We start from the raw sequence: 25335 nt of genomic DNA, 5'->3' as shown, positions 1-25335 counted from the left end.
TTTCTTCCACTTGATCTAATCTGCTGTTGAACCCCCCGTTTAATTTTTCAATTCATTTATTGTATTCTTCAGCTCTGTGACTTCTGTTTGGAACTGTCTTATCTTTTCTGTCTTTCTGTTGATATTCTCAATTTGTTCATGCGTTGTTACCCTGACCTCTGTAAGCATCTTTTTTTTTTTTTTTGGCGGTACGTGGGCCTCTCACTGTTGTGGCCTCTCCCGTTGCGGAGCACAGGCTCCGGACACGCAGGCCCAGCAGCCATGGCTCACGGGCCCAGCCGCTCCGTGGCATGTGGGATCTTCCGGGACCGGGACACAAACCCGTGTCCCCTGCATCGGCAGGCGGACTCTCAACCACTGTGCCACCAGGGAAGCCTTGTAAGCATCTTTATGACTTATTCTTGAACTCTTTATCAGGTAAATCACTTATCTCTGTTTCATTAAGATCTGTGTTTGGAGTTTTGTCTTGTTCTTTTGCTTGTAACATATGCCTCTGTTTCTTCATTTTCCTTGACTCTCTGTGTTTATTTCTGAATGCTAGATAAAACAGGTTCTTCTCTCTGTCTTGACCTAGTGGTTTTGTATAGGAGATGGACCTTGTCAGTCAGCCTAGCCTGTGCTCCTGGTTGTTTCTCAAACCTTTTGGATCATCTAAGCTGGTATTTTGTTCTTAGTGGATCTCAGTAGTTGAGAGTGTGCCAAGAACCACTGGTATCTCAAAAGGGAGGATTACACTCAGCACCAAGATGCAGGCTGGTTGGAAGCTGGCTTTCAGGTAGCACCTGGGAAAGTATGTAGTTAGGCCACTTCTAAGGAGAAAATGGGAGATCGGCATTTTTGTCTGTTCCCTCTGAGTGGGGCCTGGGTGTATATATATGGGGAGGAGGGTACTCCTGAGCCCATTAAGAATCTCTTTATTTGCTACAGTCCTGTGGAACTCCTGAATGCAAGCCCTGTTGGCAGAGCCAGGTGACCCAGTGGCCTGTTTCTCAGGTGGCAACCGCAATAGCTGGGGTGCCAGATGTGTGTACAAGCTTTTCCCAGGGAGATACTGGTGACTTGGAGGGGGCTAGTGGGTGCCTTCCAGATTCCCTTGTTTCTAGTAATTCCTAGATGCATGCTAAATTAGAAACCTGATCCTCAGGCAGCAGCTTTTAAAGTAACTGCAATGAATTTTAGGAAGCAGCAGGTAACAGCTTGGGAAATAGACATAGTATGGATGGCCTGGTTCATAGTTTCCTTTGCCCATAAAAAACATGCCAAGCTGTTGTTGGGTCCTTCAAATCTTTTGAGGCTTTTGTAGGCTCCCTATCTCAGTCATCTCTAGTTCCAGCATGACATCTCAGTTTTATCTCAATTGCCAAGAGTTCTCAGTAATACCTGCCCTGGGCATTGTGATGAAAAGGATTGTGAAGTGCTCAAAAATTTTGTTTTAATGAATAAATGGTTTAAAAGCATGGCTTAGAATTCTGGATACCACAACTTACAATAAGGAGGACTTACTTCATTTCTACTACTATATCTTAAGCTTGTGAAAGGCCTAGAACTAACAGCTTTTGTTTTGCCCACCACATACAACAAAATGCCTTGCAGGGAATAGGCAATCAATATCAACTGAATTCACTGAATGGGTGAAATTTTTATCTGATGCATATTAATTCCAGCATTTCACCCAGAGTCCTTATTGACATATGATCTTTATTAATATAAATTATGACTATTTTTAGAAACAGAGGTCTCTGCCAACACTGTTTGGAAGTTATTCTAATGCAGAGGTAGTGATTTCGTCAAAAAAAACCCCAAAAAACAGCCTGTGTTATGATACAATTCTGGCTGTGTTTCTTGGTGGTATGCTAACATTCTTCAGAGTTGAAAAATGTAAACATATGTTATCAATTAGTGGGCTCATGAGGAAAAATTGGAATTACCTCATCTTGTTTACAACTAGGCTTCATGGAAGTTTGAGATTCCACAGTTTAGTAAGGCATATTGTCTGAATGCTCTCAAGTTGTCTACCAAGGATTTACTCTTCTCCTGAGAGCAAAAATATATGTTTCTAATATATGCATAATTTAAAAATCCCTGTGGTGCTTGTTTCATTTTTGAAGTGAATATTTAACAAAATTTCTAGAGTTACTTTTATAAACTTACACATTTTATTTTAATGATCATTATATCAGGAATTTTTGACAACTACACATGTCATTCTGGACTTCTTTGTAGCCCTGTCTCAAGTTTAAGTTTTTTTTTTCTAATTCATGATATTATAAACATCTACTTACATACAACAAACTTAGAAGTTTACTTTTTCTTTGAAGAAGTACGAATTCTCCATCAAGACCCAAGAAAAATTTCCAGGAATTCTTTTCATCTTCTTTTACTGTCCCTCTCCTTTGTCTTCTTGTGACATTATTTTCTTCTGTCATTTTGGAAATTATGGGCTTGCACAGTTGAATATGAGTCATCACCTCTATACAGAATATCATTAACTCCACATGTCAATGACATGTAAAGCTGAATAAGCATTTGGAAAATATGAAAATATTTACAATACAGTTTGAATAACTGGAGACACACACCTCTTCTTTCTTTTACAAGAATGGTCTTATGTGGGTTGAAAGATAACTGACCAATACTCTCCTTTACCCACATAGACAGGGTTTACTTTTCTCCTTCCCGCAGTTTGTTCTCAGCTCTGATTCCTTAGTCTAAGTGAGGTGACTGTATCCAGCAGGCATTTTATTAGGGCCTATGACTTGTTAGTTAGCTCATGTGATTTGAGAAAACTAGTTGCTAACAAACATAGTATGATGAACAGTGGGTCATAATGAGAACTAAAATTTATAGACCTAATTTTAGCACTCCCTTCTTCTTGCCATAGCTACATATAGGGGAGCATAAGCTTCAAATCAGAGACCTGGATTCACTACCAGCCCAGCTGTTAACTCTCTATTTGATCTCACACAAGTTACCACTTAGGTGATCTTTATCTCTGTTTCTTCATCCTATAAAATGATGATCATGGAGCCCCCCTCCCCACTCCCTTGTGGGGTTGCTGTATGGCCTGTGTGAGTAATGCATGTAATGTGCTTAATACAGTGATGACACATAAGTTGTTTCACTGAAATGTAAACTGTTATTATCATTACATTTTATCATTTATGATACTGATATATATGGTGAGCAGCAAGAAGGAAATCCTTACTGGTGAAAAATAAGAGGTTTTGGTATAGTATTCTTGTAGATATATGTAAATTTGCATGTGGTGTCAGTGTTGAGGTAACAAACAACTGATTTACAAGGTACTTTTGAATATTACCATCTGTTTTCGGTAAGGCACAGCACTGGGAGACTTAGAACACTTCTTGTTTGGAGAAGTTTTTGTAGAAGTATGATAAATCATTAATGGAATATTTGCACTATTTTGGGTAGATTCCTCATACACACACAATTTTCTTTTTTTATTTGGATGTTTTACTTATTGAGAAAGGGAAAGAAATCAGTTCAGGTGAAAGATTTAGATAAAAATAAATACAAACAGAATTTTTTTTTAATAAATTTATTTATTGGCTGTAGGGTCTTCATTGCTGTGCGTGGGCTTCTCGTTGTGGAGCACCGACTCTAGCTGCAGGCTTCAGTAGTTGTGGCTCGTGGGCTCTAGAGCACAGGCTCAGTAGTTGTGGCGCAAAGGCTTAGTTGCTCCGCAGCGTGTGGGATCTTCCTGGACCATGGATCGAACCCGTGTCCCCTGCATTGGTGGGCAGATTCTTAACCATTGCACCACCACGGAAGTCCCTACAGATAGAATTTAACAGACCTACAGAGCAGGCTAAGAAAAAAACAACAAACTTGTTTTATTTATAAAGAACAAAAGGCAACATTTACACAGCTGTTACAATATGCCAGCACTCATCTGAGCACTTCACATGTATTAGTTCATTAATCCTCATAAAACAACTCCGTGAAGTGGACACTATTAATATTGCCATTTTACAAATGAGGAAATAAGGCACAGAAAAGGTAAGTGACTTGTTTGTGGTCACATGACTAATGTATGGGGAATAGTGATTTGAAGCTGTATAGTATGGCTCCAGAACCTTTGCTTTAAGCCAATTTACTAGCTCAAAATAAAAGGTCTTTTCACATATTTCCAAGTAATACCACCTTTGACCCAAGAAATAGAGACCCTTGCCCTAGGCCCTATGTTTTAGTGAGCTCTGCTAATCACACACACACACACACACACACACACACACACACCACAGAAACATCTGAAAGAGCATGAGCACCTGGTCTGTGCTGGTGAAGTGTGGCCTGCAGCCCACTCAGGCCATGGGAACAACTTTGGGCATTTCTTGTCCTGAGTCCCCAGCAGGGCATCTGCATCTGAATGTCCTGAGGTGTGTGGGCTGCCAGTGGCAGAGGGAAGCTTCTTCTGAGGGTTCAAGTGGTGGAAGTGCTTAAGTAAGGGAGAAGATTAATTCACCTGCCAAATCCTTCTTCCCAGGTGGCATGCATGAAGTAGATTTTTATTGTGTTGAAAAATAGAATGTTCTCTATTAGTTGTGAACATCCATTTTCTTGCTTCTGCTCCTGTTCCAATTTCAGGTTCAAGAGGTATCAACCCTCTAGTGTGGTATTCAAAACATGCTAATTGGCATTTTGCAAAATAAAACAATCCATGTTATTCTTAAAAATATACATATAAACTTAGACATAACATGCATAAGGTGTGACACCTACATTGGCAACTATAGATGGACACGAAACACTAGATTTGTAAATATTTTTATTTTGCAGTAATTATGAAGACTTAATATGATTCAAAGTTTCAAAATATTAATAAAACAATTTAAGCTGTATTTTTAAGGTAGGATGAAGTATGCTTCATTGAACAATTTATAACTTTTAAATATTTAGACTTACTGTGTATTGACCTCCATTTATACTCTTGCTGTGGGCAAAGGATGGGCCTGTTTCAAATATCTAAATGTTTGACAGAGTTTGAACTTGAGCAACCACATGATTTTCCTATCTTTTTACTTGTTTTTGGAAGGAAAATTTGAGACCCTATAAAATCCAGATTTCACCTTCTCTACTCTAGATGGTACCTATCATTATAATTTTTGTTCGTTTGATTATTTATTAGTGTTTTTCAAGGTTGTATGAATTAAGAAACAAGATCTCTTTCAGAAATTCTGTTAAGAACACAGGTCCTTCCTACTGCCAAGACAGCCTGGCTTAAAATTCTGGCTCTGCTGATCATTAGCTGTGTATTGTTCTTCAAATTAGCTGTGCTCTTGTCTCAATTCATCCCTGAAACAGAGGTGCTAAAGGGTCCACCTTCTAGTGTTATTGTGAGAACTGACTCCAAGAAAACCCAGGTATTATTATTTTATTTAATTTTCAGTGCCTTCAGCTGTTTTATTAAGATGACCATTTAAAAACATCACTCAACAGTTTATTTGAGGAATTTCACCTACTTTCTCAAGAATAAGACAAAAATTTTCTCCAACAGATTTTATAATTTTTGTATGGCTTGCCCATTTCTGTGTAACATATTACATTTTCCTTCTTTTTTGTATTTGGTGAATAAAATTAAGAAAAGCAGAAGAAAAATATGCTCCCCTCCATTTTTATGATTCATGGCCTTTATACTGTTTTGGATTAGCAAATACTTTTATCAGAGCAAGTAAAAGTGCAAATTGAAGGGAACTGCCCCACCACAGACACACCATGCACCTCTTCCTTCTCCTTCTTTCTTTTCTTCTGGAAGGTCCAGGTCCCTTGGCCTCAAGCCTCAAACCCAGCAAAGAAATATGAGAATTGAGGAGGGTAGCCGTCATGTCTTCACTTTCCTCTCACAAAACAAAAGCCTAGCCTAGAGCTGCGCACATAGTAGGCACCAGGTGGATACTTTGCTACAAGTTTAAACAAATTATGTGGTTGAAGTAGCCTGTTTTCAAGTAGAAGTTGGTAACTCATCTCAACAATGACAGAAATGTTTTCATGCAAAGTACTATTTGTGATGGCATTTTAAGGGGGTGATTCTTTTTTCTGATGATTGAGAGTGGTGCAGGAAGAAGGTGTTTGGGACTTTTGGAAAGCAAGTGTCTGAAATTTGCTGTAATATTACAATAGGCCCCACTCAGGAATGGTTAGTGCTTGGAGCAAGTACTATAGTTATGTTAAAATAAGAACAGAGCTGGTACAGGTCAAAGCCCAGTTGCTTACCAGTTGGACACATTGAAACTATAAGCATCAGTTTCTTCATTTTGTTGATAAAATAAGGATAATAGCAATACCTTCTCATAGAGTTGGGGTGGGCATTCTTAGAAAAGTCTGTGTAAAGGACTTAGCACAAATGAAGAATACAATTACTACTCTACAAATACATTATCATTATTAAATTTTTACTGAAGTGTCAGAGTAGCCTCTATATAACATTAGCCTCTGTGAACTGTTTGGGACCTGGATCCTAACCATTTAGTGACCACCCTGTTTATTCCTGGCATTGTTCTAGAAGTTTCATGTTCTTTTCCCAGCAGCACTAACCAGTAGATGTTATTATATCCTCATCACAGGAAAAACAGAGAATTGCAAAGTCTCAGTTTCTGGTTATTGCAAAAATATTCATGTACTGCATTTTAAAGGTTTGGAAATGCCTCTATATGTGACAAATCACGTCTTGAAAGAATATAATAAAACTTTCTTTGTAATTACTGTGATATAAAAACTGTTGATGTACTAATACCTTAATAAATGCCTCAATATGTGTAGCATGTTTGGTAGAAGTACATGGCCTGATGTGCTTATGACTTTATTTTGAAACCATATGAGCTATCATTCTAAGAATTACACAAAGAATCAACAACTCTGTTGAGTGTGCGGCTCTCGCTGAAGTCTGGGGCAAACATTTTGACCTCATTTACACTCTCATTCAAGAGTAGAGTAGTGATGGTTTCCAGAAGTACTGTAAGGGATGACTTGTTGAAGAACAAAATGATTTAATATAAAAAGCTGTGTTAAGAGGAAATAAATAGTGACCTCACTTAAGTCACCTTGTAATTATTCAAATCCTAACCATATAATCCATCTCCTTTTGGCCAGTCTGATCACATCACTACTCCTTAGCACAACTGGAGTTTTATACCTATTGCAGAAGGAGTTTTAAACCACTGGATAAAATTTTACCACGGACGTCATCTCCCATAATTACATCCTACACCAGTCTTTTGTTCAAATGTGTGCCTAGTTACAAAAGATAGCTTGAATTGTTGTCCAGGTTATTAAATATTGACCATTCTTGAATGAGGCAACTTAATCGCAATCCTGGAAACCTCTACAGAATAAGACACTGGTAAAAGATGCTTTTTGAATGACTGCATACATGATACGTATTGAATGAAAGGACCTGTATCTTCTATGTATCCTCTCTCATTCCAAGCTGAGTACCTTGCATTTAGTAGAGCCTGAAAATGTTTGCTGAATGAAGAAATGAAGTGTGGGGACTATTGGTAACTGTAATTTGTCCATTGCTTCCTTTTCCTCATTCTAGGATGAAATTGAGTTGAATAAATACACCATTTGCGTTTCTTATTCTTCATTAACATTTGGTTTTAAGTTACACAATAAGTGCAATGCTTTCCAGTTGCAGTTTTTCCATCATTCCTGATATATTGACCAATACCCCCATTATGGTAGCTATAGATAAGAGAGCTGCTTTTCTTTTTTTCTTTTACAATCTTGTAGCCTTTTTTTTTGTTTTTGTTTTTGTTCTTGCAGGAAAAATATGATAGTTATTAAACATTTGGATCCTTGAACAAGTGCTTAGGGAAAACTCAAATTGTGGCTCATTTTATAACTTCAATTAGTAATTTTAGATTGAAATTATTACTTTTTCAAGGTACACATTACAAAAACTTAACTGCAGTAATATGTGGAGTTTTAGAACTTAATGCTAGATTCTTTAAGTGCCTTAGTAATTATCTTGGGAAATGTTTAGGCACATCTGCAGATTGTATTACTTTTTTCATGCCACTGGGGGAGTATTGAATGAGTTATTGTTTCAGAGTATGGGTTTTGAAATAATCTGTTCCAGGACTAAGAGCACTAACTCACATTTTTATCTCATATATCAGTAAGAGAGATTTGCTTTCAATCATGAAATATATGAAGAGATAAGTATGATACTAGAGAGTGTAGGATGCTTCCTTCTAAAGATTGGAGCTGTATATCCGGCCTTTCCAAACATTAACAGTAATGGAGATTGCATGTGCAGATATTCATTACAGAGATGATAGGCTTTTCTATGGAGTGTGTTTTATAGACCAAATCTTAAGGAAAATGGTGAGAATATTTCTTACATATCAAATTCGCTTCAGCTACAAAAATTAAATCTTTCTCTCTTTCTCCTCCTCTCATTTTCTTTGTCTTTTTTTGTCTCTAAGCAGTCAGTGATAATGTGACAAGAAATAGATATTATAATGGGAATTTTAGACGTAGATGGCAGAGTCTTGCTGTGAGTGAAAGCAGGAGCTTGTAAATCTCCCACCAACCTCCTTTTTATAGGGCCCAGATTACAGTTGAGCAGGCTGCCCACTTCAGTGAGAAGAGTGATTTCCAATAGTCAAAACCTTTTCTGTTTATAATTTACACATAATTCTTTTTTTTTAACTTTTTATTTTATATTGGAATATAGCTGATTAACAATGCTGTGATAGTTTGAGGTGCACAGCAATGTGACTCAACCATAAATATACATGTATCCATTCTCCCCCAAACTTCCCTCCTATCACCTCCTGTCTGTACTGCAATAGGTGCTGGATATACAGCATTTCAGAAATAAACATCTAATTCTTGCAACCATGGAGATTATAGTTTAGATAGGTGACATACAACAAACAAAAATGAATAAATATACTGAAATGAGAGAGTAGTGGGATTAATTTAGGTTAGGTGGATTGTTGGATAAGGTGTTTGAGGGTATAATATTTAAACTGAGATCTGAAGAGTAAGTAGAAGTGAGTGAGGTTAAGAATAGAGGGTAGAGAGAAAAAACCCAGGCCCAATTGGAAACGACCCAGAGAAAGGATCATTGAAGTCTTAAGGCCAAGAGAGCGCCATTGTAGTGCTGACCACTAGGGAATAACATTTCTCAGTTTCTACGTCATTGACTCCCTGTTAACCGGGATGGTTGAGAAGTCAGAGGTCTGCAATGCGAGTCACAAGAGAGGCTAGAATGGGATTTCCACTGAGATGGAAGTAGGCTCTGTGCAGAAGTCCCAGAAGACATGAACAAGAAGAGTTTCAGACAACAGAAAATAATCCTAAGCGACTGTGCAGTGGGTTTCCATTGAACGTGATTTTTGCTGGATTTGGAGGATGTAAAGTTGTAAGCATTAAATCTTTGAATGAGATTCATCACCCTGAAGATGGCAGAGGAGTAAGACCTGGAGATCACCTTCCTCCCCACAAATACATCAAAAATACATCCGCATGTGGAACAACTCCTACAGAACACCTGCTGAACACTGGCAGAAGACCTCAGACTTACCCAAAGGCAAGAAACTCACCACATACCTGGCCGTGTGGCTGACAGGGTCTTGGTGCTCTGGCCAGGTGTGAGGCCTGAGCCTCTGAGGTGGGAGAGCTGAGTTCAGGACATTGGTCCACCAGAGACCTCCTGGCCCCTCATAATATCAGTCGGTGAGAGCTCTCCCAGAGACTCCATCTCAATGCTAGGACCCAGCTCCACTCAATGAACAGCAAAGTCCACTGCTGGACACCCCATGCCAAACAACTAGCAAGACAGGAACACAACCCCACCCATTAGCACAGAGGCTGCCTAAAATCATAATAAGTTCACAGACACCGCAAAACACACCACCGGACATGGTCCTGCCCACCAGAAAGACAAGATCCAGCCTCATCCATCAGAACACAGGCACAAGTCCCCTCTACCAGGAAGCCGACACAACCCACTGAACCAGCCTTACCCACTGGGAGCAGACAACAAAAACAATGGGAACTATCAACCTGCAGCGTGTGAAAAGGAGGCCCCAAACACAGTAAGTTAAACAAAATAAGAAGACAGAGAAATACACAGCAGATGAAGGAGAAAGGTAAAAACCAACCAGACCAAAGAAATGAAGAGGAAATAGGCAGTCTACCTGAAAAAGAATTCAGAGTAATGATAGTAAAGATGATCCAAAATCTTGGAAATAGAATGGAGAAAATACAAGAAATGTTAAACAAGGACCTAGAAGAACTAAAGAGCAAACAAACAATGATGAGCAACACAATAAATGAAATTAAAAATTCTCTAGAAGGAATAAATGGCAGAATAACTGAGGCAGAAGAAAGGATAAGTGACCTGGAAGGTAAAATAATGGAAATAGCTACCGCAGAGCACAATAAAGAAAAAATATGAAAAGAATTGCGGACAGTTTCAGAGGCCTCTGGGACAACATTAAACTCACCAACATTCGAATTATAGGGATCCCAGAAGAAGAATAGAAAAAGAAAGGGTCTGAGAAAATATTTGAAGAGATTATAGTTGAAACCTTCCCTAATATGGGAAAGGAAATAGTGAATCAAGTCCAGGAAGTACAGACAGTCCCATACAGGATAAATCCAAGGAGAAACACGCCAAGACACATATTAATTAAACTATCAAAAATTAAATACAAAGAAAAAATATTAAAAGCAGCAAGGGAAAAGCAACAAATAACACACAAGGGAATCCCCATAAGGTTAACAGCTGATCTTTCAGCAGAAACCCTGAATGCCAGAAGGGTGTGGCAGGACATATTTCAAGTGATGAAAGGGAAAAACCTACAACCAAGATTACTCTACCCAGCAAGAATCTCATTCAGATTCGATGGAGAAATTAAAACATTTACAGACAAGCAAAAGCTAAGAGAATTCAGCACCACCAAACCAGCTTTACAACAAATGCTAAAGGAACTTCTCTAGCAGGAAACACAAAACAAGGAAAAGACCTACAATAACAAACCCAAAACAATAAGAAAATGGTATTAGGAACCGACATATCGATAATTCCCTTAAATGGAAATGGATTAAATGCCCCAACCAAAAGACATAGACTGGCTGAATGGATACAAAAACAAGACCCATATATATGCTGCCTACAAGAGACCCACTTCAGACCTAGGGACATGTACAGACTGAAAGTAAGGGGATGGAAAAAGATATTCCATCCAAATGGAAATCAAAAGAAAGCTGAAATGGCAATTCTCATATCAGACAGCATAGACTTTAAAATAAAGACTATTACAAGAGTCAAAGGACACTATGCAATGATCAAGGGATCATTCCAAGAAGAAGTTATAGCAATTGTAAATATTTATGCACACAATATAAGACCACCTCAACACATAAGGCAAATGCTAACAGCCATTAAGAGGGAAATTGACAGTAACACAATCATAGTAGGGGACTTTAACATCCCACTTTCACCAATGGACAGATCATCCAAAATGAAAATAAATAAGGAAACACAAGCTTTAAATGACACGTTAAACAAGATGGACTTAATAGATATTTGTAGGAAATTCCATCCCAAAATAACACAATACATTTTCCTCTCAAGTGTTCATGGAACATTCTCCAGGATAGATCATATCTTGGGTCACAAATCAAGCCTTGGTAAAATTAACAAAATTGAAATCGTATCAAGTATCATTTCTGACAAAAGTGCAATGAGACTAGATATAAATTACAGGAAAAAATCTGTAAAGAATACAAACACATGGAGGCTAAACAATACTAAATAACGAAGAGAACACTGAAGAAATCAAAGAGGAAATCAAAAAATACCAAGGAACAAATGACAATGAAAACACTACAACCCAAAACCTATGGGATGCAGCAAAAGCAGTTCTAAGAGGGAAGGTTATAGCAGTACAATCCTCCCTCAAGACACAGGAAACATCTCAAATAAACAATCTAACCTTACACCTAAAGCAATTAGAGAAAGAAGAACAAAAATACCAGAAAGTCAGCAGAAAGAAAGCAAGGAATCATAAAGATCAGACCAGAATTAAATGAAAAAGAAATGAAGGAAATGATAGCAAAGATCAGTAAAACTAAAAGCTGGTTCTTTGAGGAGATAAACAAAATTGATAAACCATTAGCCAGACTCATCAAGAAAAAAAGGGAGAGGACTCAGTTCATCAGAATTGGAAAAGAAAAAGGAGAAGTAACAACTGACACTGCAGAAATACAAAGGATTATGAGATTATTACAAGCAACTATATGCCAATAAAATGGACAACCTGGAAGAAATGGACAAATTCTTAGAAATGCACAACCTCCCGAGACTGAACCAGGAAGAAATAGATAATATAAACAGACCAATCACAAGCACTGAAATTGAAACTGTGATTAAAAATCTTCCAACAAACAAAAGCCCAGGACCAGATGGCTTCACAGGCAAATTCTATCAAACATTTAGACAAGAGCTAACACCGATCCTTCTTAAAGTCTCCCAAAATATAGCAGAGGGCTGAACACTCCCAAACTCATTCTACAAGGCCACCATCACCCTGATACCAAAACCAAGCAAAGATGTCACAAAAAAGAAAACTACAGGCCAATATCACTGATGAACATAGATGTAAAAATCCTCATCAAAATACTAGCAAACAGAATCCAACAGCACATTAAAAAGATCATACACCATGATCAAGTGGGGTTTATTCCAGGAATGCAAGGAGTCTTCAATATATGCAAATCAATCAATGTGATACACCATATTAACAAATTGAAGGAGAAAAACCATATGATCATCTCAATAGATGCAGAAAAAGCGTTTGACAAAATGCAAAACCCATTTATGATAAAATAAACCTCCAGAATGTAGGCATAGAGGGACCTTCCTTAACATAATGAAGACCATATACGACAAACCCACAGCTAACATCATCCTCAATGGTGAAAAACTGAAAGCATTTCCACTAAGATTAGTGACAAGACAAGGTTGTCCACTCTCAAAACTATTATTTAACGTAGTTTTGGAAGTTTTAGACACAGAAATCAGAGAAGAAAAAGAAATAAAAGGAATCCAAATTGGAAAGGAAATAAAACGGTCACTGTTTGCAGATGACATGATACTTTACATAGAGAATCCTAAAGATGCTACCAGAAAACTACTAGAGCTAATCAATGAATTTGGTAAAGTAGCAGGATACAAAATTAATGCATAGAAATCTCATGCATTCCTATACACTAATGATGAAAAATCTGAAAGAGAAATTAAGGAAACACTCCCATTTACCATTATAACAAAAAGAATAAAATACCTAGGAATAAACCTACCTAAGGAGACAAAAGACCTGTATGCAGAAAACTATAAGACTCTGTTGCAAGAAATTAAAGATGATACAAACAGATTGAGAGATATACCATGTTCCTGGAGTAGAAGAATCAATATTGTGAAAATGACTGTACGACCCAAAGCAATCTACAGATTCACTGCAATCCCTATCAAACTACCAATGGCATTTTTCACAGAACTAGGACAAAAAATTTCACAATTTGCATGGAAACACAGAAGACCCCAAGTATCCAAAGCAATCTTGAGAAAGAAAAACAGAGCTGGAGGAATCAGGATCCCTGACTTCAGACTATACTACAAAGCTACAGTAATCAAGACAGTATGGTCTGGCACACAAGCAGAAATTTAGATTAATGGAACAGAATAGAGGGCCCAGAGATAAACCCATGCACATATGGTCACCTTATCTTTGATAAAGGAGGCAAGAATATACAATGGAGAAAAGATAGCCTCTTCAATAAGTGGTGTTGGAAAACTGGACAGCTACATGTAAAAGAAGAAATTAGAACACTTCCTAACACTATACACAAAAATAAACTCAAAATGGATTAGAGACCTAAATGTTAGACCGGACACTATAAAACTCTCAGAGGAAAACATAGGCAGAACACTCTGTGACATAAATCATAGCAAGATCCTTTTTGACCCACCTCCTATGGAAAGGGAAATAAAAACAAAAATAAGCAAATGGGACCTAATGAAACTTCAAAGCTTTTGCACAGCAAAGGAAACCATAAACAAGACAAAAAGACAACCCTCAGAATCGGAGAAAATATTTGCAAATGAAGCAGCTGACAAAGGATTAATCTCCAAAATTTACAAGCAGCTCATGCAGCTCAATATCCAAAAAACAAACAACCAAATCCAAATATGGGCAGGATACCTAAATAGACATTTCTCCAAAGAAGATATACAGATTGCCAACAAACACATGAAAGGATGCTCAACATCACTAATCATTTGGGAAATGCTATTCAAAAGTACAATGAGGTATCACCTCTCACCGGTCAGAATGTCCATCAGCAAAAAATCTACAAACATTAAATGCTGGAGAGGGTGTGGAGAAAAGGGAACCCTCTTGCACTGTTTGTGGGTATGTAAATTGATGCAGCCACTATGGAGAACAGTATGGAGGTTCCTTAAAAAACTACAAATAGAACTACCATATGACCCAGCAATGTCACTACTGGGCATATACCCTGAGAAAACCATAATTCAAAAAGAGTCATGTACCACAATGTTCATTGCAGCTCTATTTACAATAGCCGGGACTTGGAAGCAACCTAAGTGTCCATCAACAGATGAGTGGATAAAGACGATGTGGCACATATATACAATGGAGTATTACTCAGCCATAAAAATAAATGAAATTGAGTTATTTGTTGTAAGGTGGATGGACCTAGAGTCAGTCATACAAAGTGAAGTAAGTCAGAAGGAGAAAAAGAAATACCGTATACTAACACATATATATGGAGTCTAAAAGAAAAAAAGGTTCTGAAGAACCTAGGGGCAGGACAGGAAGAAAGATGCAGACGTAGAAATGGACTTGAGGACATGGGAAGGGGTAAGGGTAAGCTGGGACGAAGTGAGAGAGTGGCATGGACACATATACACTACCAAATGTAAAATAGATAGCTAGTGGGAAGCAGCCACACAGCACAGGGAGATCACCTCGGTGCTTTGTGACCACCTAGAGGGGTGGGATGGGGGCGTGGTAGGGAGATGCAAGAGGGAGGAGATATGGGAACATATGTATATGTATAACTGATTCACTTTGTTATACAGCAGAAACTATCACACCATTGTAAAGCAATTATACTCCAAGAAAGATGTTAAAAAAAAAAAAAGAATAGAGGGAAGACATTTCTAGGTAGAGGAATCTACAAGAAAAAGAAATATTAGTTAGGAAAGATCTTGATGCATTTGAATAATTGACAGGACACCAGTTTTGTTGGTGTGCTGTGAGCTGAAAGCAGGATTGGAAACCTAGGCTAGAGTCAGATCATGCAAAGTTTTGTGGGTGTATTTAGGAGTTCTAATTTTGTTTTCAATTTAGTAGAAAGCCTTCTTGAACTGTAAAAAGGAGAGCACCATAACCTGATGTACTTTTTAAGACTATCACTTGGCAGTGTGGGTTGGAAGGGGGAAAGTGCATGGGAGAAACCACCCAGGAGACTATTGCATTTGTGCATGTAAGGGATGATGTCATGACTAAAGTTGTGGCAGTACAGTTGGAGAACATAAAACTGAAAAAGAATACATGGGTATAGGTGTAGTAATAGATTAGATGAGACTTGGCAAACCATTGGATGAGGATGGTGAGAGAGAGGGAGATCTCAGAGTTGAACCTTAGATTTTTTTTGTCCTGAGCAACTGGGTAGATTAATGCTATTTACTGAACAGGAAGACATGCTTTGAGGGGAAAGGTGAAGAGTTTAACTTAGAAAAAGGTAAATCTGGGATACTTCTGTCTCAGGTGGGTTTGGGGACGTATTATTGTGGTCCTCAGGTATAAATTTTGGCATTCTTAGCACAGAAATTATATTGTATGGGTGAGACAACCTAAGGAGACTATATGCAGAGAGAAAAGTAGAAGGGGCCAGGATTGATTACCAAAGAATTCCAACATTTAGTTTGGTTAGAGGAGGAAGAGCCAACAGATGCTACCGAACGATGGGTTGGGGAAGACACAAGAGGCAAGAAGATGGTCAAGAAGCTAAGCTGAGTCACTGACTAAGAAAGAGATTATGCCAAGATAGAGTGGGTGGCTAACGTGCCAAACGCTGCTGAAAAGGCTGCTAACTTAGGAATCAAAGCACGTCCAATTACATTTAACAACGTGAAGATCATTTGGTGTGTAAGATAAGAAGAATTGGTGAAGTTATGGAGGCTGATGCAAGGCTGGATGGAGGTCAAGAATGAGTGGGGAGGGAGAGTGTTGACAACATGTGTAGATAACTCTTTAAGGATTTTTTTCTCTGAAAAGGAGTAGAGAAATTGGAAAGTGGGCAGTAGCTGGAGGAAATTGTGAGACTAAGAGGATTCTTTTTTTTTTTTTTTTTTTTTGCGGTACGCGGGCCTCTCACTGTTGTGACTTCTCCCGTTGCGGAGCACAGGCTCCGGACACGCAGGCTCAGCGGCCACGGCTCATGGGCCCAGCCTCTCTGCGGCATGTGGGATCCTCCCGGACCGGGGCACGAACCCGTGTCCCCTGCACCGGCAGGCGGACTCTCAACCACTGTGCCACCAGGGAAGCCTAAGGATTCTTTTTTAATATGGGAGATGCTAGAATCAAAAGAGAGAGGTTAACCCTTAGAGCGAAGACCTTGCAAAGAGAATTAATCAGTGAGAGTCAGAGGCGTGTGTGGAACTGGCCTTCCTTAAGAAAGGAGAAGGGGAAGATGGGTGGAGACCCATAACATTTTGTAATTTGGTGATGCAATTAGGTGACAGGTGAAAGGGTTTGGAAGGTTTGAGGAAGAAAGAAGCAAGCTTACTAGGAGAATATTATGAAAAGTGTACCCATTTGAGAACTATTCCACAGAATCTTGATGTATAAAATTGGTAAAAGGAGGGAGGCTTTGTTTCAAGAAGAGGGGGAGGAGCAGCGTTTTGCACACTCAGTTTGCTTGGCACTACTGGGGCAGCCTCAGAGGAACACTCGGGCTCCAAAGCACTTCATTTAAAAACACTGACTCTAGGGAAAATGTTCCTGGCAAAGCATATAGAATTCCCAGTGAAAAATCAAGTTCTAGAAGAGCTGCTGGCTTGTGAAACTCAGAGCATTTAGGTTCAGCTGACAGAAAGCAAGATGAATATCCATACCTGGGACCTGGGAGACCACAGAGTGGGGAAGAGAGCCACTCAGAAGGCACTGGGGAAACAACTGAGGCAAACTCCATCTACTTTATAATTTTGTAGTAGCTTGAACTTGCTTTTGCTAAGCAATTGTTTAATGTCACAGGAAAATGTTGGACCTGCATGTTCTCAGCCCTCCTGTGGAGTGACTCATTCTCTTCTTGGGTCAACCTTAAAAACATGAGAGGGAATGAGAGTGCAGGACACATTTTTAAAATCCCAAGATGATGTTTTGGGTTTTCCCTATAACCAGTATTGATTTTCTACTTTTTGTGTAATTCAGCATATTTATCTTGTCAGAAAAAGCTAACATCATTGAGGTACCTTTTTTTAAAAAGGGGATTACATTTCTCAAAATTTTGATAATAATTACTTATGCATGTGCCAGTGATATCATTTTCTTTCAGGAAGATCAGAATCAGTGCTTTTTTTTTTCTGAAGACATGTGTTAATTATTTTTTAAAAAGTAAGAATTCTTTTTTTTACTTATAGTAAAGCTATAATTATTAATTATAAAAACATGTCCTTTTGGCAGTGACGTTTTCTAATCTGTGAGGAAAGCTATTATTTTTCAGAATATCATTCTAAGTGATTTTAAAATGGTAAAAATAATGGGTCAAGTTTACTGTCTGTTTTGCTGCCTTTGTACTTGGGGTTCTGGATAGTGCAGGGCTCTGGGGAGTTCTGCTGGGTGTGAGCACAGGCACTTTTCTCTTTTGTAAAATGTGAATTATAAAATTACCTTTCTCACAAGGTTGTTCTATGGATTTAATGAGTTCATATACCCAAAACACTTCAGCTATTGCCTGGTAAGCAGTAGACATAAGCTAGTTTAAACATATGAAAAAGCTACAGAACCCACTGGGAGGCCACATGATATCAATGAAAACTCATTGTCTTTGGGTCAGACTTACAGAGATTCAAATTCTGGCACTGTCATTTATTAGCTGTGTGATCTTGGGAATGACATCTTCCTCTCTGAGCTTCAGCCTACTTAATCTTACTAACTTGGTGACCCCACTTTTTCTCTAAGCTTTAGTTTCTTCATCTTCAAACTAGAAATAGTCATCCTTCCTTCATTGGGCTGATGTGACAATTATGTGGGATAATATGTAGAAAATATATGGAAAAACATCATATATAAGGTTTGTTTAACAGTTGCCAGGGATGCTTACATAAGGTCAGCCTCTTCTTTATTGCCAGCCAGATTTGCTTCCATCCTGACAGATATGACTGTAGCTATTTCTGACAGCTTACTCAATCCTCATTATCTGTTGCACCTACAAGTCCCTGCATATTAGATCATTTTTGGAAAAAGTCAAAATCAAGATTATGAAGCCATTAGTTATATAATGATAATTGTCATTTTGTTTTACATAAACAGTATGGGCTTTACGCTAAGTACATAAAACCAAACTCCTAAGGAGTAAATCTTAGTTCATTCCTCATTCAAGGGCAACCTTGGGAACCTTTCAGCAGCTGTGAAAACTGACTCATTAACGACAACTTGTTAGCCTTTCTCCAGCAAGTGCATGTCTCAGACTGTTGTTGCTGCAGTGAATCAAATGTGAATCAGTTTAGGATACATACCCTAGAGGCTATAAGCTCAATCACACTGGGTAAAGTGTTTACTGTGACTAGCTCTATCTGGGTCACGTAAAAATAGAGAAGGGCTGAAATATGGAAAAGTATGGAATGGAGGACTTTAGATACAAATTCAGGATGTTGTGGTACCTATCTCTTAAAAGAAAAGGAATTCATAGTTAAATCTATAGTTTAATACTATATACATATGTACTTTATATACTATGTATATCCTTTTTTAAGAAAGGAAAGGCAATTATCAACATGATTTTAATTTTTAAATACATTCAACTGAAAAAACGTTTATAAAATTATTTCTGCAATATGCTTACACACGTATAAGCAAGCATGGTTTTGGCTAAAGACTGTTAGCGACTCTAATTTACAATGCTTCTTTCTTTTCATACCCTAGGCATCAGCTGTATATCTGTGGAAATTACATTGTTTTAGCTGGCTTAGAGGCCCTGGGGAATGCTTTAGGATTTCAACATTAGACCTGGTGTTTTGCCTAAGGGGCTTCTGAGAGACTAGTCACAGGCCAAGTTACTATATGTGTTTTAAAGCCTTAATATAAGCTACATCATAGGCACTGTGACTGCTGCAGCGTCCATAGCCTCAGTTCCTGGGTGAGATCCAGCAGATCAATAAAGTGCACATTCCAGGCAGAGCTGGGAGAAGGCTCTTGCTTAGCCGTGAGCCTGCCTCAGAAACGGGACACAAACAGAGAAAGAGTCATTTATTCCATTTCGATGCCTTTCTCCATTGCAGGCAAATGTTTCTTGAAACGTTATATTTTTAAAAATAGTGTTGTGGGTTTTTTTCTTTTCAATTAATGCAAAATTTTCCACAATGCCTTGTTCTGCTATACCTTAGTTTTTAGCACTGAAAGTGATCTCATAATGCTGAATTTTAGATGGAAATTTTGAAAGCCACAAACCCAAATGTGAAAACGGAAAATTGATTTCTGTAAGATTCATAGCTTGTTATTGTTGCTGGTGTCATAATATGGTTCCAAGTGTTTTGGGGATAAAAAGAAAGGAAATATAATTTAAGATGTCTTCTTTCTTTTCTACCTTTCATTTCTGTCTTTTGAGGAAGAGATGACACTGCAATCAATCTTCTAAAAATTACATTATAGATTTGATTGATAAGGACATTAATAGTTTGTCAGTATTGATCTCAATTAATTTGGGGCAGGGAGTTGTATGTTCTACTCTATTGTCTGGATCTCAGGCAGGTGAACTAACTCTTAAATCTCTGTATCTAGAGAGAGTGGACAGCTCCAAGAGAATCTGTACAATTTGTGCTTCTTTTGCTATATTATGGTAGGTATGTTACTGATAAGTTGTATTAATTTTGTTATGACAGATAGATTATGCTTCACATATATCATGGAGACTTTTATTTAAAGCATTCTTTAGTAAATTCTTTCTTAAAGTTAGGAAGGCCGCATCTTGTGATAGGAAGTGAATAAAATTTCAAGTCTAGGTGCTCTCATCGGCTGGCCAAGCGTAGACATGCATCTTCACCTTGCCGAGACCCATTTCCTCATCTACAAAGTGGAGACAATAATTTCCCATGAGGGTTGGTGAGGATCAATTGATGTGATTCTTGCAATAGCACTTGGTAAACTCTAAATCGTGAGCTGATATGATTAAAGTTCTATGTGATATTATTTTATTTTTACAATTAAATTTTTACTTTGTATAAACTTGGGATTTCCAACATCAAAACTGCATGGAAAAGGCATAATCTCCTGCACCTGGAATGCTGTGTTCACCTCCTGTTTCTTAACAGTGTTGCTTTCAACCATTTCAGCTTTGGCAGTACAGTGACTGCCTCCTAAGGGTTCAAGCTCTGTATGCTCCTCAGAGGAGAGAAGACATTCTTTTGACTCTTCTTTTTCCTAATCCCTGTGGTTCCAAGTCCAGTGTAAATTAATGCACTGACACTCAAATGAACTCTGATTTTTATCACCTATTCAAATTGTTCCTATATTTCAGGGTCCTGCTCAGAACCTCATCTTCCATGAAATAGTCTCGGATGACTCCAAAGTCCATGGCCTGCTTCATGTTTGAAGACAGTCTTTGATTCCCAGTTTACCACTTATGGATGCACATGTTTATTACTGTCTAATGAGCTGATTTGTGTTGCATCCCTAACATTAGCTTTTGGAGTTCCTTAAAGATATAAGTAACATCCTATAATTATTTTGTTTCCCTGCTCGATGGTTTTTTTTACTGTAGCTCTTTATTCCACTTTGATGCTCATGCTTTGAGCATGATGTAGCTAATGGGCAGTTGCACCCTTAGCACTTTCCTGGATGTAGAGGGAGGACTTTTGGATCAGCAAGCACTAAGAGTGCTTACCCAGCTGAGAGAGTAATCTGGCTGTTCTGATACCTCTTAGCCTCACTCACCCTCAAAGCTGATGTGGCTGACCCAGCTATTGGTCCACGAAGATCTAAACATTCTCCGTCACTGTTGCCTGTGGGTCCTTCCCACAGTTGCCTACTTTGTTGGAGCAGTCTGCCTTCCCTTCTCCCAGAGAGCAGGTGTTGGGTACTCAGGCACATGTGAATAACAAGCTGTAGTATCCAGACAAGGATACAAACAAACAATTCAATCTTAATTTGGGACTCTCATATTTAAAAAACATGATATCCCTTAAATTTCAGAAATCTTTTCTGTGGTGCATCTATGTATTCATGCATTTGCCCTTTGTATTGTTCTAGGTAATGGGGTTTTCAGTATGAAGAGATGAATGGAGCGCTTAGAAGTAAATTGTTAAGCAGTCAATAAATAAGTGATATTAAGCCCCATTGGGGTGTGTATAGATACTTGGTTTATATAATTCTCACCTTTGGAGAACTTGCAGTAAGGCAGAGTAAACATTATTATTTATTGAAATATAATTATGAGTTTGTAAAATCTCCTGTGTATGTGTGTGTGTATGTGTGAAAGCATACTGAGCACCCACCATGCACAAATGTTTGTACTAGCTGCACGTAACACAGAGGTTAACTAGACACAGGCTCTGCCTTAAAGGAACTCACTCTACTCACTCTGCTCATTTGCATATAGTCAAGAGGCAGTTGTTGGCCCAATGTAAAGGAAGCACAGAAAAAAACTGATTAATTCTATGGTGAAAAGAGATGTCTTCACAAAGAATGTGAAGCTTCAGTTTCCTGCAGATGGAAAAGTAAGCTTTCACTTATTTTTCCAAGGGTACTGTGTGAAAGGGTGTGTAGCATGTTAAGGGAACAAGTTATTCAGTTTGACTGGACCAGGGAGAATGTAAGAAGCCACATCATGGAACTTTATTATTAACTAGCCCAGGCCTCCCTGCCAATTATTCCAAATAAAATCAGTGTAGGTCTCTTTAACAGGTAATTAATAACTACCCGCCTGGGACACAACACCAAGGCATTAACCAAACACCCAAATGGAAGCAGAGTTTCTTTGTGTTCGGGGTAAAATATTTCAAAAATTGTCCCTGTGCATCCTGAACCTAAGATTCCACTGAATCATTTAGGAAAAGATAAAGTGGTGAGCAAACAGTAATCTGTGGGTAAATGGACTTGCCTTTGGATTCTGTGTTGTCATAATATGATAATTTAGGAATAGATTTCATTTTTTAATACCATGTGTTAGATGTTAGATACACTGAAAAGATGAAGGAAAAAAGAGCCCTAAGAGCTGAGATGCAAAAGGAAAACTGCTTTCTCTCTCACCCTCTTTCTCTCAATCAACTCAGTGATGGTCACTGCATTATAAGCTAAAGACCACTAATTCTGACTCTCTGTTTATAATTTATTCTTAAAGGATTTAGACACTACCTTTCCTGTGACTTGGAATTTGTTATAAGAACATTCCTTGGCACACAAGGGAAGCTCTATCTGTTGCTGATACTGTGATATCTCTGTTTACATCTGGGTCTAAATATATACCTCGGTTTTCACTTCAATAAAATAATTTTGTTGAAATAAACATAGCAGAGTTCAGACCAAAGGATATTAACTCTAGGCAAACATATCACCCAAACACTAATAATACTCATTTTTTTTCAGTTATCTGAAAGGTGAGTATTATTACAGTGTTTGGGTGATATGTTTGCCTAGAGTTAATATCCTTTGGTCTGAACTCTGCTATGTTTATTTCTAAGGTATTAACAACATGGAGAGGAAAATGGAACCATAAACATTTGTGCATTCCTACTTATAAAACTTGTTATAAAACTGCTTTTAAAATCTATACTTAGTTCTAATCTGTATTTTAACAGTAGTGGAATAGAGAAGATGTGTAGTCTCTTAAATATGAGATATCATTGATTTTAAGATGCACAATCAACTTAATAGCAGCTTTGGAAGAAGGGGGAAAAAAGGAAAGTATATGGCTCATTAAATGCACACACTTTTCTCTTTTTCCAAATTCACTCTAAAATTTGCTGCTTCTCCTGGCTTTATCTGTACACCAGTGCTCAGGTACAAAATATGTGAGGGATCCCTGTTACCTCTTTCCTTCATCTCCCACATCTGCTTCATCACCAAGACCTGAAAGATACACTACATCACTGCTACTTTCACTGTCACCCCTCTAGTCCAAAGTAGCACAGTGTCTTGCCAGGAGAGAATCAGGAACCTTCTAGTTAATCTCTCCACATCCCTTGCCATGTTCTTTGCTGTCACTAGCCACCCCAGGTGTTCATTATGCACAGAGACTCCAGAGGAGTGATATTTCAAAAAGGTATAAATCAAGTCACTGCCTGGTTAAACTCTACAGTAAACTTCCTTCCCCTTAAAATCCAGCCACTCTATTATCCAAGACGTTAACTCAGTGGTTCAGGAAGTCCAGGGAGCCCTTGAGGCCTTTCCGGGGGTCCACAAGGTCAAAACCGCTTTTTATCATCAAACCGATTCGTTATTTACTTGTTCTCACCTCATTCTCTCACATATGTTCAGAGGAGGTTCCCAGAGGTCACATGACATGTGATATCACAACAGACTAAATGCAGAAGCACATATGAGAATCCAGCAGTCTTCTGTTAAGCCAGATATTAAATAGGTTTGCAAAAATATAAAACAATGCCACTCTTCTCACTGATTTTTTTTGTTTAGGAAAAAAAAAGACTTCTCATAAAAATAGGATCTTTCTATGAATGCATAATGGGTTTGTTACTGCTATTTTAATCAAATTAATAAATAAATATTTCGAAATGCCTCTGTTTGAACCTCTAACATGGTATATATATCATTATGTGTAACATACATAAACAAAAGCTATTTGGTATCTGCAGTAATTTTTAGGAGTGTAAAGGCAACACAGGTGTCCTTCAGTGAGTAAACTGGAAAACAAACTGTGGCCCAACCATACCTGGAACACTGTTCAGCAATTAAAAGGGAGGAACTGTTGAAACATGCCAGCAATTTGGGTGGACCACAAGGATATTATGCTGCGTGGAATCAAAAAGCCAATTTATATAGCATTCTCAAATTAAGAAAATTATAGAAAACATCCCTGGCTTCCAGGGGTTTTTACTGTGGTGATGGAACAGTTCTGTAATGATGGTGATGGTGGTTACACAAATCTACACATGTGATAAAACTTAATAGAAATACATAAAAAACGCAAACTGGTGAAATCTGAATAAGGTCTGCATTTGAGTTAATAGTATTCTACCAACACAGATTTCCTTGTTTTGAAATGTACTATAGTTATGTAAGTATTATCATTGCTGGAAGTGGGGGGGAAGTGTACTATATTTAATATATTATATATATATATAATATATTATTATATTAGTATTATAATATATAATATATTAGTATTTTATATTATTTAATATATTATTAATTCTGTATTAATTAAATATATATGTAATGTATAATGTAAAATTATATAATATAAAATATGATTTTTGTATTTTATATATATAATTTATGTTCTTTTTTAGAGTATGAAGGAGCTCATAGAAAAAAATGTTGGAGAAACATTGCCATAAATAAGTCTGCCACCTGCCTGCCTTTTACATTTCAACCACACTCCTCTCTCTTCTGTATCCAGAGCTCAGGGCCTTTGTATCAGCACTTGCTTCTCCCTGGAAATCACATCCCACATCTCTTCAAGGCTGGTTCTGTCCCATCACTCAATCTCAGCATACACATCATTTTCTTGGAGAGAGCTTCACTGACCATGCTGCATTGAGCAGCTGCTCAGTCATGCTCTGTGCTCTCCACTCCTTGATTTTTAGCCTAATGCTTCCCACCCGCTGACGTTTCTTGTTTATGTTTTTTTGTTTTTTGCGGTACGCGGGCCTCTCACTGTTGTGGCCTCTCCCATTGCGGAGCACAGGCTCCAGACGCGCAGGCTCAGCGGCCATGGCTCACGGGCCCAGCTGCTCCGCGGCATGTGGGATCTTCCCGGATCGGGGCACGAACCCATGTCCCCTGCATCGGCAAGCAGACTCTCAACCACTGCGCCACCAGGGAAGCCCTATGTATTGTTTTGTTGCCTGTGAGCTGTGCTGTGAGCTCC

General features: G+C 38.2%; 1 protein-coding gene across 2 annotated transcripts in view; it reads left to right on the top strand.

Annotated features, from left to right (window-relative positions):
* The window catches only part of PDGFD (platelet derived growth factor D), a 235895-nt gene that overhangs the window by 47345 nt on the left and 163215 nt on the right, over positions 1 to 25335 (top strand). The window lies entirely within an intron of this gene.

Source organism: Delphinapterus leucas, chromosome 7 (genome assembly GCF_059928025.1).
Source record: "Delphinapterus leucas isolate spDelLeu-1000000601 "Yukka" chromosome 7, BTC_Dleu_Yukka2, whole genome shotgun sequence".
Lineage (NCBI taxonomy): Eukaryota > Metazoa > Chordata > Mammalia > Artiodactyla > Monodontidae > Delphinapterus > Delphinapterus leucas.
This window is presented reverse-complemented; position numbering and strand designations above follow the sequence as displayed.